The sequence below is a fragment of the Entelurus aequoreus genome, linkage group LG05 (assembly GCF_033978785.1).
Source record: "Entelurus aequoreus isolate RoL-2023_Sb linkage group LG05, RoL_Eaeq_v1.1, whole genome shotgun sequence".
Taxonomy (NCBI): domain Eukaryota; kingdom Metazoa; phylum Chordata; class Actinopteri; order Syngnathiformes; family Syngnathidae; genus Entelurus; species Entelurus aequoreus.
In genome coordinates this window covers 13441410-13458994 of record NC_084735.1, presented here as the reverse complement: position 1 = coordinate 13458994, position 17585 = coordinate 13441410, and positions in this window count along the sequence as shown.

Here is a 17585-nt window from a genome sequence, read left to right as displayed (position 1 = left end):
TTTTGAAAGTTGCAGCGAGCGTGTAATGTGCTCCACTTTCTGCAGCCGTCGCATTGATTTGGCTCAGACTGACTGTGGCAGCCATTTCTTTTCATCGTAAAAGACTCACATGAGTCAAGTCCACAAGTGGGGTGGTTTTGACTTCCTGTAGCCGCACGTTGGTAAGGACTTGGAATATTGTGGATGGGTTTGATAAAACACATTGGAGTTGGTGCACCTTCTTAGACCCCATTTGCCACAATAATCAAATACGTGTATCTCTTTTTTTTTAAATTATTTAGTTTTTATTTTATAAAAAAAATAATTACAATTTAATTCAACTAAATGTATAAATGTATTTAAATTCTTAAAGAAGTACATGACTCTCTAGTTCACAGGTGTCAAACTCAAGGTCCATGGGCCAGATCTGGCACTCCACGTCATTTTATATGGCTCGCAAAAGTAATATGTGTCAATAAAATACCTTATATTTTCTTTCTTTACTTTATTATTTTCTTACTAAAAGATATTAGGTTTTTTTTGTAGTTTGACAGGGAAAAAAATAGTGTCCAATATTGCAACAAATATTATAATATATATATATATATATATATATATATATATATATATATATATATATATATATATATATATATATATATATATATATATATATTTTTATACAAATATATATTATCTAACTTTTTTGGTCAAAACCCAAATAAATACGTCAATATCTGCTGAACTTATGATTTCGAAGCACGTTATCCATCAAATTGTACACTATAAAAATGAGCAATAGATTTATGTTTACAGCATATTACTGTAAGTTGGGAAAAAAACGACCAATGTTTGTTTTTTTTACAGTAAAAGTAAGTCGACTGAGCTGTCAGTTTGTTTGTTTTTTTACTGTAAAATCCACAGTTGATGATTTTATGGTAACACATTTTATTATAGTAAAAAGTTGCCAAAATAAAATGAAACATTGGTAATGTATTTCTATTTACAGTGATATGTTGTAAAAATAGTAATTAAAAAAAAACACCATATATTTGACAGTAAAATTAATAAAGGTATTAGGTTTTTTTCCCCATTTTGACAGGGAAAAAAATAGTGTCCAATATTGCAACAAATATTATATTATCTCACTTTTTGGGTCAAAATCCAAATAAATACTTCAATATCTGCTTAACTTATGATTTCCAAGCAAGTTATCTATCAAATTGTACACTATAAAAATGACCAATATATTTTACTGTACAATTTAGTGATTTTTTTTTTTTACAGCATATTACTTTAAGTAGGGAAAAAAAACGACCAATGTTTGTTTTTTTACAGTAAAATTAAGTCGACTGAGCTGTCAGTTTTTTGTTTTGTTATTATGGTAAAAAACTGGCAGCTGAGTTGCCAAAATAAAATGAAACAGCGGTACTGTATTTCTATTTACAGTGATATGTTGGAAAAATAATAATAATAATAAAAAAACACCATATATTTGACAGTAAAATTAATAAAGGTATTAGGGTTTATTTTTCAAATTTTGACAAGGAAAAAAATAATGTCCAATATTGCAACAAATGTTATATTATCTCACTTTTTTGGTCAAAATCCAAATAAATACTTCAATATCTGCTTAACTTATGATTTCGAAGCAAGTTATCTATCAAATTGTACACTATAAAAATGACCAATAGGTTTTACTGTACAATTTAGTGAGTTTTTTTTTTTACAGCATATTACTTTAAGTAGAAAAAAAATGACCAATGTTTGTTTTTCTTACAGTAAAATTAAGTCGACTGAGTTGTCCTTTTTTTTTTACTGTAAAATCCACGGTTGATGATTTTATGGTACCACATTTTATTATGTTAAAAAAACTGGCAGCTGAGTTGCCAAAATAAAATGACTGTATTTATATATTTACAGTGATATGTTGTAATAATAATAATAATAATAATAATAATAATAATAAAAACACCACATATTTTACAGTAAAGTCTGGCAACTGAGCTGCCAGTTTTTTTCAGTGAAAAACAGTGATAAAATCCACAGATTTTTTTTACTCTTTACGTAAAAAAAAAAGTAAAATATTAAAATTCATAGGCAAATTCATGAATGATTTAGTGTTACAAGCGGCCCTCTAATGTCACCAATGACTGCGGTGTGGCCCTCAAGTTTGACACCCCTGCTCTAGCTTTATTATTACCGTGGTTTCAGGTGCAGTTTGGGTGTTCCTAATGAAGTGTCCTGTGGGTGGTGGACTGTGTGATTCCTCCTAAAGATGTCAATAAAAGAATAATAGGAACAAATGGATGCACTTCCTGTCCAGTGCTCGATGAAGACAAACGGCGGAGGTTTTAAGAAGGAGAGTGTAAAGTAAACACTTTGAGGGGAGGATGGAGAGCACTGCATCCTCCTCCTCCTCCTCCTCCTCCTCCTCACCGAGGTTTCTCCGTAGCAACTGGTTACTATGGCGATGTCCCTTCTCCTTGTCTCCCAGCCAGGACCACAGTGTGGAGACAGGACAAGAAGGTGGTTCCTTGGTGAGGGAACATGGTGGTGGTTCCTTGGTGAGGGAACATGGTGGAGGTGCTCTCCAAAACAAGGAGCGCCTGAGTCAAGGCGCCAGGCAGGCACGGCAGCCTAATCCTCGCCGCTCCGGGGATCGCTTTGTTCCCAAATCTTTTCCCTTTTTTTAAGAACATCTCCATAAGCTCCATCGTCGATCTTCTGCCTGCAGCCTGCGGTTGCTACGCAACAATTTCCTAACGACAAAGGTTATTGAATAAGTCATTAAGTCCAGGCCGCGGTTCAAGAGGCCTCCTGAGATAACGCACGTCTGCAGCACCCGGGAATATATCGTAAAAAAAGTAATAATAATAAGTCCTATAAGTACTATGATTTTAATAATAAGTAACATAAGTACGACGAAAATAATAAGTGATACAAGTAGTATGATAATAATAAGTAATATATGTAGTATGATAATAATAAGTAATATAAACCGGTAGTATGATAATAATAAGTAATATAAGTAGTATGATAATAATAAGTAATATAAGTAGTATGATAATGAAAAGTAATATAAATAGTATGATAATAAGTAATATAAATAGTATGATAATAATAAGTAATATAAGTAGTATGATAATAAGTAATATAAATAGTATGATAAAAATAAGTGATATAAATAGTATGATAATAATAAGTAATATAAGTAGTATGATAATAATAATAAGTAATGTAAGTAGTATTATAATATTAAGTAATATAAGTACTATAATAATAATAAGTAATATAAGTAGTATGATAATAATAATAATAATAAGTAATATAAGTAGTATGGTAATAATAATAAGTAATGTAAGTAGTATGATAATATTAAGTAATATAAGTACTATAATAATAATAAGTAATATAAGTAGTATTATGATAATAATAATAATAAGTAATATAAGTAGGATGATAATAATAATAAGTAATATACGCAGTATGATAATAATAATAAGTCCTATAAGTACTATGATTATAATAATAAGTCCTATAAGTACTATGATTATAATAATAAGTAATATAAGTACTATGAAAATAATAAGAAATATAAGTAATATAATAATAATAAGTAATATAAGTAGTATGATGATAATAATAATAATAATAATAAGTAATATAAGTAGGATGATAATGATAATAAGTAATATAAGCAGTATGATAATAATAAGTCCTATACTATGATTATAATAATAAGTAATATAAGTACTATGAAAATAATAAGTAACATAAGTACTATGATAATAATAAGTAATATAAGTAGTATGATAATAATACTAAGTAATACACATAGGATGATAATAATAATAAGTAATATAAGCAGTATGATGATAATAATAAGTGATACAAGTGGTGTAATAATAAGTAATATAAGTAGTATGATAATAATAAGTAATATAAGTAGTATGATAATATTAAGTAATATAAGTACTATGATAATAAAAAGTAATATAAGTAGTATGATAGTAATACTAAGTAATATAAGTAGGATGATAATAATAAGAAGTAATGTAAGCAGTATGATGATAATAATAAGTGATACAAGTAGTGTAATAGTAAGTAATATAAGTAGTATGATAAAAATAAGTAATATAGGTAGTATGATAATATTAAGTAATATAAGAACTATGATAATAAGTAATATAAGTAGTATAATAATAATAAGTAATATAAGTAGGATGATAATAACAATAAGTAATATAAGTAATATGATAATAAGTGGTACAAGTAGTATAATAATAAGTAATATAAGTAGTATGATAATAAGAATAAGTCATACAAGTAATATGATAAGTAATATAAGTACTATGATAATAAGTGATGCAAGTAGTATGATAATAATAAGTAATATAAGTAGTATGATAATAATAAGTAGTATAAGTGCTTTGATAATAATAAGTAATATAAGTATTATGATAATAATAATAATAATAATATAAGTAGTATGATAATAATAATAGGTAATACAAGTGCTATGATAATAATATTAAGTAATATAAGTACTATGACAATAATAATAAGTCATATAAGTAGTATGATAATAATAATAAGTAATATAGGTACCATGATAATAATAATAATATAAGTAGTATGATAATAATAATAGGTAATATAAGTACTATGATAATAATATTAAGTAATATAAGTACTATGATAATAATAATAAGTCATATAAGTAGTATGATAATAATAATAAGTTATATAAGTACTATGATAATAATAATAAGTAATATAAGTACTATGATAATGATAATAATAATAATAATAGGTAATACAAGTACTATGATAATAACAAACAATATAAGTAGTATGATAATAATAATAAGTCATATAAGTAGTATGATAATAATAATAAGTTATATAAGTACTATGATAATAATAAGAAGTAATATAAGTACTATGATAATAATAATAATATAAGTAGTATGATAATAATAATAGGTAATATAAGTACTATGATAATAATATTAAGTAATATAAGTACTATGATAATAATAATAAGTCATATAAGTAGTATGATAATAATAATAAGTTATACAAGTACTATGATAATAATAATAAGTAATATAAGTACTATGATAATGATAATAATAATAATAATAGGTAATACAAGTACTATGACAAAAATAAACAATATAAGTAGTATGATAATAATAATAAGTCATATAAGTAGTATGATAATAATAATAAGTCATATAAGTACTATGATAATAATAAGTCATATAAGTACTATGATAATAATAAGTAATATTGCATGGTGGGGCCTCTCAGTACATCACTACTCTTCAGGGCGCAGCCCCCGGTCTTCAGGCCAGGGTCTTCTAAAGATCCCCAAAACTAGTTTTAAAACCCGTGGAGACCTGGCATTCCAGACTATAGTTCCCAGACTCTGGAACAACTTGCACCAGTCCCTCCGTGATCTTGACTATGTTGAAACTTTTAAGAAACATTTGAAAACTTCTCTTTTTAGTAAAGCTTTTAGTTAATGCACCTTTTAACTATCATTTTTAATCACCTTTGTATACTTTTTATCATGTTGTTGTTTTCATTGAATTGTTGTTTTACTTCACCTATGTTTTGTACAGCACTTTGTCATTTGATCTGTGAAAAGCGCTTTATAAATAAAATTTACTTATTTACTTAATATAAGTACTATGATAATAATAATAATAATAATAATAATAATAATAGTTAATATAAGTAGTATGATAAAAATAATAAGTCATATAAGTATTATGATAATAATAATAATATAAGTACTATAATAATAACAAGTAATATACTGTAAGTAGTATGATAAAAATAATAAGTTATATAAGTAGTATGATAATAATAATAATATAAGTACGATGATAATAACAAATAATATAAGTACTATGATAATAATAATAACAATAATAATAATTGTTAATATAAGAAGTATGATAATAATAATAATATAAGTACTATGATAATAACAAGTAATATAAGTACTATGATAATAATAATAATAATAATAATAATAGTTAATATAAGTAGTATAATAATAATAATATTAGTACTATGATAATAACAAGTAATATAAGTACTATGATAATAATAATAATAATAGTTAATATAAGTAGTATGATAATAATAATAATAATATAAGTACTATGATAATAACAAGCAATATAAGTTCTATGATGATAATAATAATAATAAAAATAGTTAATATAAGTAGTATGATAATAATAATAATATTAGTACTGTGATAATAACAAGTAATATAAGTACTCTGATAATAATAATAATAAAAATAGTTAATATAAGTAGTATGATAATAATAAGTGACCATTTTCCCTTTGTCCTGGTCCATGACCACACCTTAGTTCTTAGCCAATCAACCCTCAAGCAATACAATTCATTTCCTGACTGATGTGTGTGTTCATTGTGTACGTGTGTGTGTGTTCATTGTGTGTGTGTGTGTTCATTGTGTGTTGACTGTGTCTGTGTGAGGCTTTTTATCACAGCTTTGATTTTGTGTCTGCACAATCCCCATGGCCAAACAACCACACACTGCAATTAACGCTTCTGCAGCGCCGCCGCCATCCTTTTCCATCGTTAAGGAGTCATGGCGTCATGGCGACCACCACCTGATCACACCTTGATACTACTAGTGTCTATGGCACTGTGCAGAGGAGTTAGTACAAGATAAATATAACAAATATCAACAAAACCTCATAGAGGAGTTAGTTAGTGAAAGATAAACATAACAAATGTCAACAAAACCTCATAGAGGAGGTAGTTAGTGAAAGATAAACATAACAAATGTAAACAAAACCTCATAGAGGAGTTAGTTAGTGCAAGATAAACATAACAAATGTCAACAAAACCTCATAGAGGAGTTAGTTAGTGAAAGATAAACATAACAAATGTCAACAAAACCTCATAGAGGAGTTAGTTAGTGCAAGATAAACATAACAAATGTCAACAAAACCTCATAGAGGAGTTAGTTAGTGAAAGATAAACGTAACAAATGTCAACAAAACCTCACAGAGGAGTTAGTTAGTGCAAGATAAACAGGACAAATTCAATAAAACCTCATAGAAGAGTTAGTTAGTGCAAGATAAACATAACAAATTTCAATAAAACCTCATAGAGGAGTTAGTTAGTGCAAGATAAACATAAACAATTCAATAAAACCTCATAAAGGAGTTAGTTAGTGCAAGATAAACATAAGAAATGTAAATGAAACCTCATAGAAGAGTTAGTTAGTGCAAGATAAACATAAGAAATGTCAACAAAACCTCATAGAGGAGTTAGTTAGTGCAAGATAAACATAACAAATGTCAACAAAACCTCATATAGAGGAGTTAGTTAGTGCAAGATAAACATAACAAATTCAATAAAACCTCATAGACGAGTTAGTTAGTGCAAGATAAACATAACAAATTTCAATAAAACCTCATAGAGGAATTAGTTAGTGCAAGATAATCATAAAAAATTCAATAAAACCTCATAGAGGAGTTAGTTAGTGCAAGATAAACATAAACAATTCAATAAAACCTCATAGAGGAGTTAGTTAGTGCAAGATAAACATAAACAATTCAATAAAACCTCATAGAGGAGTTAGTTAGTGCAAGATAAACATAAACAATTCAATAAAACCTCATAGAGGAGTTACTTAGTGCAAGATAAACATAAGAAATGTCAATGAAACCTCATAGAAGAGTTAGTTAGTGCAAGATAAACATAAGAAATGTCAATAAAACCTCATAGAGGAGTTAGTTAGTGCAAGATAAACATAAAACATTCAATAAACCCTCATAGAAGAGTTAGTTAGTGCAAGATAAACATAACACATTTCAATAAAACCTCATAGAGGAGTTAGTTAGTGCAAGATAAACATAAAACATTCAATAAAACCTCATAGAGGAGTTAGTTAGTTAGTTAGTGCAAGATAAACATAAACAATTCAATAAAACCTCATAGAGGAGTTAGTTAGTGCAAGATAAACATAAGAAATGTCAATGAAACCTCATAGAAGAGTTAGTTAGTGCAAGATAAACATAAGAAATGTCAACAAAACCTCATAGAGGAGTTAGTTAGTGCAAGATAAACATAACAAATGTCAACAAAACCTCATAGAGGAGGTAGTGCAAGATAAACATAACAAATGTCAACAAAACCTCATAGAGGAGTTAGTTAGTGAAAGATAAACATAACAAATGTCAACAAAACCTCACAGAGGAGTTAGTGCAAGATAAACATAAAAAATTCAATAAAACCTTATAGAAGAGTTAGTTAGTGCAAGATAAACATAACAAATTTCAATAAAACCTCATAGAGGAGTTAGTTAGTGCAAGATAAACATAAAACATTCAATAAAACCTCATAGAGGAGTTAGTTAGTGCAAGATAAACATAAGAAATGTCAATGAAACCTCATAGAAGAGTTAGTTAGTGCCAGATAAACATAAGAAATGTAAATGAAACCTCATAGAAGAGTTAGTTAGTGCAAGATAAACATAAGAAATGTCAATGAAACCTCATAGAAGAGTTAGTTAGTGCAAGACAAACATAACACATGTAAAAAAAAACTCAGAAGAGTTAGTTAGTGCAAGATAAACATAAGAAATGTCAATAAAACCTCAAAGAAGTGTTACTTAGTGCAAGATAAACATAAGAAATGTCAATAAAACCTCATAGAAGTGTTACTTAGTGCAAGATAAACATAACGAATGTCAATAAAGCCTCATAGAGGAGTTAGTTTGTGCAAGATAAACATAACAAATGTCAATAAAACCTCATAGAAGAGTTACTTAGTGCAATATAAACATAATACATGAGAATAAAACCTCATAGAAGAGTTAGTTAGTGCAAGATAAACATAATACATGTGAATAAAACCTCATAGAAGAGTTAGTTAGTGCAAGATAAACATAAGAAATGTCAAAAATAGTAATAATAGTAGAGTTAGTTAGTGAAAGATAAGCATAACAAATGTTTAAAAAAGACCTCATAGAAGAGTTAGTTAGTGCCTGATGAACATAACTCATGTCAATAAAACCTCATATAAGAGTTAGTTAGTCCAAGATAAACATAACAAATGTCAATAAAACCTCATAGAGGAGTTATTTAGGGCAAGATAAACATAAGAAAGAGGATTTAGTTAGTTAGTGCAAGATACAACTGGCAAGTGACAAACTTTTTGCAAGGAGTTAGTAAGTCAGTTGGGTGTGTTGAACACAGCAATGTGTATGGGACTGGGCAGAGGAGTTTGTTAGTTAGGTAATATATTGATATCAAACTTTTTAGAGGAGTTAGGAGTTAGTAAGATTTTTATTTAAAGAAATCGGTTTCTATGCAGAGGACTTAGTAAAAAAATGTATATGAAACTTTTTTAGAGGAGTTGGGAGTTAGTTAGGTTTATTGAACAAAGCAGTTTCTATGGGACTGTGCAAAGGAGTTAGTTACTTTATTAGTTAAAAAGATGATATAAAGACTGAAACTTTTTAGAAGAGTTAGTTTGGATTTAGTTGATTTTATTCAACAAACAGTTTCTATGGGACTGTGCAAAGGAGTTAATTAGTTAATTAGTTAAAAAGATGATATAAAGACTGAAACTTTTTAGAAAAGTTAAGACCTAGTTTGTAGTTAGTTGATTTTATTCAACAAACAGTTTCTATGGGACTGTGCAAATGAGTTAATTAGTTAATTAGTTAAAAAGATTATATAAAGACTGAAACTTTTTAGAAAAGTTAAGACTTAGTTTGTAGTTAGTTAATTTTATTCAACAAACAGTTTCTATGGGACTGTGTTAGTTGGTTAGTTAGTTACTTAGTATAATATTTAAATAATGTTTTTAGAGGAGTTAAGAGTTAGTTAGGTTTACTGAACAAAGCCATTTCTGTGGGACTGTAAAAAGGAGTTGGTTAGTTAATTAAAAAGAATGTTCAAAGACTTCAACTTTTTAGAGGGGTTGAGAGTTAGTTGGGTTTATTTAACATAGTAGTTCTATGGGACTGTGCAAAGGAGTTAAAGTAAGTGAGTTAATAAAAAAGACTGTTTAAAGACTTAAATTTTTAAAGGAGTTAGGAGTTATTTAGGTTTATTGAACAAAGCCGTTTCTTTGGGACCTTGCAAATTAGTTAGTTAGTCAGTTAGTTCATCAGTTAGTATGTTAGTTAGTTAGTTAAATGCTGGTCAAAGACTGAACTTTTTAGAGGAGTTAAGAGTTAGTTTGTTAGGAGATAGTTGGGTTAAATGAATAAAGCCGTTTCAATGGCACTGTGCAAAGGAGTTAGTTAGTTTATTAGTTAAAAAGACAATTTAAAGACCAAAACTTTTTAGAGGAGTTAAGAGTTAGTTAGGTTTATTGAACAAAGCCATTTCTGTGGGACTGTGCAAAGGAGTTGGTTAGTTAATTAAAAAGACTGTTGAAAGACTACAAGTTTTTAGAGGAGTTAAGAGTTAGTTGAGAGTTAGTTGGGAGTTAGTTGGGTTTATTGAACATAGTAGTTATATTGGACTGAGCAAAGGAGTGGTGAGTGAGTTACTTAAAAATATTGTTTAAAGACTTACATTTTTAAAGGAGTTAGGAGTTATTTAGGTTCATTGAACAAAGCTGTTTCTTTGAGACTGTGCAAATTGGTTAGTTATTTGGTTAGTTAGTTAGTTAAACATAACTGTGCAAATGTGTTGGTTAGTTAATTACTTAGTTAGTTAAAGGAGTTAAAATAAGTGAGTTACTTAAAATACTGTTTAAAGACATACATTTTAAAGGAGTTAAGAGTATATTGAACAAAGTTGTTTCTTTGGGACTGTGCAAATTAGTTAGTTAGTTAGTTAGTTAGTTAGTTAGTTAGTTAGTTAGTTAGTTAGTTAGTTAGTTAGTTAGTTAGTTAGTTTTATTGAACAAAGCCATTCCTGTGGGACTGTGCAAATGAGTTGTTAGTTAATTAAAAAGACTTTTCAAAGACTACACGTTTTTAGAGGAGTTAAGAGTTAGTTGAGAGTTAGTTGGGAGTTAGTTGGATTTATTGAACATACTAGTTCTATTGGACTGAGCAATGGAGTGGTAAGTGAGTTACTTAAAAAGGTTGTTTAAAGACTTAGTTAGTTAGTTAGTTAGTTAGTTAGTTAGTTAGTTAGTTAGTTAGTTAGTTAGTTAGTTAGGTAGGTTCATTGAACAAAGCCATTCCTGTGGGACTGTGCAAAGGAGTTGTTAGTTAATTAAAAATACTTTTCAAAGATTACACGTTTTTAGAGGAGTTAAGAGTTAGTTGAGAGTTAGTTGGGAGTATGTTGGGAGTTAGTTGGGTTTATTGAACATACTAGTTCTATTGGACTGAGCAATGGAGTGGTAAGTGAGTTACTTAAAAAGGTTAGGAGTTAGGAGTTATTTAGGTTCATTGAACAAAGCTGTTTCTTTGAGACTGTGCACATGAGTTAGCTTGTTAGTTAGTTAGCTGGTTAGTTAAACAAGAACCGTGCAAATTAGTTGGTTAGTTAATTACTTAGTAAGTTAAAAAAGACTGTTCAAAGACTTCACATTTTAGAAGAGTTAAGAGTTAGTTGAGAGTTAGTTAGGAGTTAGTTGGGTTTATTGAACAAAACAGTTCTATTGGACAGTGCAAAGGAGTTAAAGTAAGTGAGTTACTTAAAATACTGTTTAAAGACTTACATTTTAAAGGAGTTCGGAGTATATTGAACAAAGTTGTTTCTTTGGTACTGTGCAAATGAGTTAGTTAGTAAGTCAGTTAGTTAGTTAGTTAGTTAGGTTTATTGAACAAAGCCATTCCTGTGGGACTGTGCAAAGGAGTTGTTAGTTAATTAAAAAGACCTTTCAAAGACTACACGTTTTTAGAGGAGTTAAGAGTTAGTTGAGAGTTAGTTGGGAGCATGTTGGGAGTTAGTTGGGTTTATTGAACGTACTAGTTCTATTGCACTGAGCAATGGAGTGGTAAGTGAGTTACTTAAAAAGGTTGTTTAAAGACTTACATTTTCAAAGGAGTTAGGAGTTATTTAGGTTCATTGAACAAAGCTGTTTCTTTGAGACTGTGCACATGAGTTAGTTGGTTAGTTAGTTAGTTAGCTGGTTAGTTAAACAAGAACTGTGCAAATGAGTTGGTTAGTTAATTACTTAGTATGTTAAAAAAGACTGTTCAAATACTTCACATTTTAGAAGAGTTAAGAGTTAGTTGAGATTTAGTTAGGAGTTAGTTGGGTTTATTGAACAAAACAGTTCTATTGGACTGTGCAAAGGAGTTAAAGTAAGTGAGTTACTTAAAATACTGTTTAAAGACTTACATTTTAAAGGAGTTCAGAGTATATTGAACAAAGTTGTTTCTTTGGTACTGTGCAAATGAGTTAGTTAATAAGTCAGTTAGTTAGTTAGTTAGTTAGTTAGGTTTATTGAACAAAGCCATTCCTGTGGGACTGTGCAAAGGAGTTGTTAGTTAATTAAAAATACTTTTCAAAGACTACACGTTTTTAGAGGAGTTAAGAGTTAGTTGAGAGTTAGTTGGGAGTATGTTGGGAGTTAGTTGGGTTTATTGAACATACTAGTTCTATTGCACTGAGCAATGGAGTGGTAAGTGAGTTACTTAAAAATGTTGTTTAAAGACTTACATTTTCAAAGGAGTTAGGAGTTATTTAGGTTCATTGAACAAAGCTGTTTCTTTGAGACTGTGCACATGAGTTAGTTGGTTAGTTAGCTAGTTAGCTTGTTAGTTAAACAAGAACTGTGCAAATGAGTTGGTTAGTTAATTACTTAGTAAGTTAAAAAAGACTGTTCAAAGACTTCACATTTGAGAAGAGTTAAGAGTTAGTTGAGATTTAGTTAGGAGTTAGTTGGGTTTATTTAACAAAACAGTTCTATTGGACTGTGCAAAGGAGTTAAAGTAAGTGAGTTACTTAAAATACTGTTTAAAGACTTACATTTTAAAGGAGTTCAGAGTATATTGAACAAAGTTGTTTCTTTGGTACTGTGCAAATGAGTTAGTTAGTAAGTCAGTTAGTTAGTTAGTTAGTTAGTTAGTTAGTTAGTTAGTTAGTTAGGTTTATTGAACAAAGCCATTCCTGTGGGACTGTGCAAAGGAGTTGTTAGTTAATTAAAAATACTTTTCAAAGACTACACGTTTTTAGAGGAGTTAAGAGTTAGTTGAGAGTTAGTTGGGAGTATGTTGGGAGTTAGTTGGGTTTATTGAACATACTAGTTCTATTGCACTGAGCAATGGAGTGGTAAGTGAGTTACTTAAAAAGGTTGTTTAAAGACTTACATTTTCAAAGGAGTTAGGAGTTATTTAGGTTCATTGAACAAAGCTGTTTCTTTGAGACTGTGCACATGAGTTAGTTGGTTAGTTAGCTAGTTAGCTGGTTAGTTAAACAAGAACTGTGCAAATGAGTTGGTTAGTTAATTACTTAGTAAGTTAAAAAATACTGTTCAAAGACTTCACATTTGAGAAGAGTTAAGAGTTAGTTGAGAGTTAGTTAGGAGTTAGTTGGGTTTATTGACCAAAGCAGTTCTCTGGGACTGTGCAAAGGAGTTAAAGTAAGTGAGTTAATTAAAAGACTGTTTAAAGACTTACATTTTAAAGGAGTTAAGAGTTTATTGAACAAAGTTGTTTCTTTGGGACTGTGCAAATGAGTTAGTTAGTTAGTTTGTTGTTGAGTTAGTTAGTTAATTTATTAGTTAGTTAGTTGGTTTGTTAGTTTGTTGGAATGCTGTTCGAAGACTTCACATTTTTAGAGGAGTTAAGAGTTAGTTAGGAGTTATTTTGTTAGGAGTTAGTTGGGTTTACTGAATGAAGCCGTTTCGATGAGACTGTGCAAATGAGTTAGTTAGTTTGTTTGTTGTTGAGTTAGTTAGTTAGTTAGTTAATTGATTAGTTAGTTAGTTGGTTTGTTAGTTTGTTGGAATGCTGTTCGAAGACTGCACATTTTTAGAGGAGTTAAGAGTTAGTTAGGAGTTAGTTTGTTAGGAGTTAGTTGGGTTTACTGAATGAAGCCGTTTCGATGAGACTGTGCAAATGAGTTAGTTAGTTAGTTTGTTGTTGAGTTAGTTAGTTAGTTAGTTAGTTAATTGATTAGTTAGTTAGTTGGTTTGTTAGTTTGTTGGAATGCTGTTGGAAGACTGCACATTTTTAGAGGAGTTAAGAGTTAGTTAGGAGTTAGTTTGTTAGGAGTTAGTTGGGTTTACTGAATGAAGCCGTTTCGATGGGACTGTGCAAATGAGTTAGTTAGTTTGTTTGTTGTTGAGTTAGTTAGTTAATTGATTAGTTAGTTAGTTGGTTTGTTAGTTTGTTGGAATGCTGTTCGAAGACTGCACATTTTTAGAGGAGTTAAGAGTTAGTTAGGAGTTAGTTTGTTAGGAGTTAGTTGGGTTTACTGAATGAAGCCGTTTTGATGGGACTGTGCAAATGAGTTAGTTAGTTAGTTTGTTGTTGAGTTAGTTAGTTAGTTAATTGAGTAGTTAGTTAGTTGGTTTGTTAGTTTGTTGGAATGCTGTTCGAAGACTGCACATTTTTAGAGGAGTTAAGAGTTAGTTAGGAGTTAGTTTGTTAGGAGTTAGTTGGGTTTACTGAATGAAGCCGTTTCGATGGGACTGTGCAAAGGAGTTAGTTAGTTAGTTGGTTAGGTTAGGTTTGCTGAACAAAGCAGTTTCTACAGGACTGTGCAATTGAGTTAGTTAGTTAGTTAGTTAGTTAGTTAGTTAGTTAGTTAGTTAGTAGAATCTATGGCCAGGGTGCGACGTCTCACTCCAACACTGCAGCTGGGAGGCTTTTTAGATGGAAGCCAGAGACACACGACACTGTTTAGCAACATACTGTCACACATCCTTCCCTCCCCAACTGTCTGGGCCTAAACCTTGGCATCCAACCAAATCATCTAATTAGATCTCCTGTGTGTGTGTGTGTGTGTGTGTGTGTGTGTGTGTGTGTGTGTGTGTGTGTGTGTGTGTGTGTGTGTGTGTGTGTGTGTGTGTGTGTGTGTGTGTGTGTGTGTGTGTGTGTGTCAAACATGCAGTGTGACAGCGACTGATGTAGCTTTCATTGACTCAGCAGCCATAAAACTCACTAAAGACGTGCATTCAAGTCAATTAGTGGTGTAGGACTTGTAGTACTCATCACAGTAGTACTCATCACAGTAGTACTCATCACAGTAGTACTTGTAGTACTCATCACAGTAGTACTTGTAGTACTCATCACAGTAGTACTTGTAGTACTCATCACAGTAGTACTTGTAGTACTCATCACAGTAGTACTCGTAGTACTCATCACAGTAGTACTTATCACAGTAGTACTTGTAGTACTCATCACAGTAGTACTCATCATAGTAGTACTTGTAGTACTCATCACAGTAGTACTTGTAGTACTCATCACAGTAGTACTTATCACAGTAGTACTTGTAGTACTCATCACAGTAGTACTCATCATAGTAGTACTTGTAGTACTCATCACAGTAGTACTCATCACGGTAGTACTTGTAGTACTCATCACAGTAGTACTTGTAGTACTCATCACAGTAGCACTTGTAGTACTCATCACAGTATATTGTACTACACTAAATACTTGGAGTAAAACAACGTGTCTGTTGTTAATGTCAGGGGTGAAGAACTTTATTATATGGAGGATCAAACCAGGCAAGATTTAATAAATGTATAATTACTCAAATGCGTCAATAATGAATGAAATAAATCATGGAAGAATTTAATTTTCATATAATCATGAAAAAATTAATGAAATCATGAAATATTGATATTAATAATTACTTAAATATTGAATGTATTATTACATTGAATACGTTAATGACACATTTAATGACATATTTATGTATTTCATTTTAATCATGATTAATTATGACACATAATAATTTCAAAGTTATTTATCATGCATCACTGAATACATACAGTATATTAACATATATATGTACATATACATGCATATATATATACTGTACATATATACATACACACTGTATATAATACTGTACATATAGAAACATATATGTACCGTGTGCATATACATATATGTACATATGTGTATATATGTATTACATATGCATATATTTACATACATGTATACAAATGTATGTATATATTTACATAGATATGTATATATACTGTACACATGTACATGTGTATATATGTATTATATATGCATATATTTACATACTACATGTATACATATGTATTTATATTTACATACATATGTATATATACTGTACATATATGTACATGTGTATATATGTATTACATATGCATATATTTACATACATGTATACATATGTATATATATTTACATACATATGTATATATACTGCACATATATGTACGTGTGTATATATGTATTATATATGCATATATTTACATACATACATACATATGTATATATACTGTACATATATATGTACACATACTGTATACAATACATATAAACACATATGTACAGTATGCATATACATAAATATATGCATTATATATACATACATGTATACATACACACATATTTATACTGTACATATATACATATACTGTACTATATGTAATACACAATTATGTACAGTATGCTTATGCATATATGTACATATATATATATATATGTATATACATATATACACATACATATATGTATATGTATATATATATACACATATATATATATACAAAAATACATATGTATATATATATATATATATATATATATATACATATACATATATATATATATATACAAAAATACATACATATGTATATATATATATATATATATATACATATGTATGTATATATATATATATATATATATATATATATATATATATATATATATATATATATATATATATATATATATATATATATACACATACCTATATATGTATGTATACATATGTGTCATACATATACATACATACATATATATACACATACATATACACATATATATACGTACATATATATACATATGTATATATAAATATATATATATACATATATATATATGTATATATATACATATATATATATATATATATATATATATATATATATATATATATATATATATATATACATATATATAGGTGTGTGTATATATATATATATATATATATATATATATATATATACACACACATGTTTTAAGGGTGCACAAAAAAACCCGTTCACATCTTAATCGCGATTCTTATTCACATTTAAATGTCTCGCATTAAACATGTCATTTTTTTGTTTACTCGGCACAATAATGGATTATTCGAGTACAAATGTACTGTACTGGACTTTTGTCTGTGTTTTCTTCCATGCACGACAAAGGTGCCATGTCACGTGATAAGTAGGGATGTCCGATAATGGCTTTTTGCCGATATTCCGATATTGTCCAACTCTTAATTACCGATACCAACCAATACCGATATATACAGTCGTGGAATTAACACATTATTATGCCTAATTTGGACAACCAGGTATGGTGAAGATAAGGTCCTTTTAAAAAAAAAAAATCATAAAACAAGATAAATAAATTAAAAACATTTTCTTGAATAAAAAAGAAAGTAAAACAATATAAAAACAGTTACATAGAAATTAGTATTGAATGA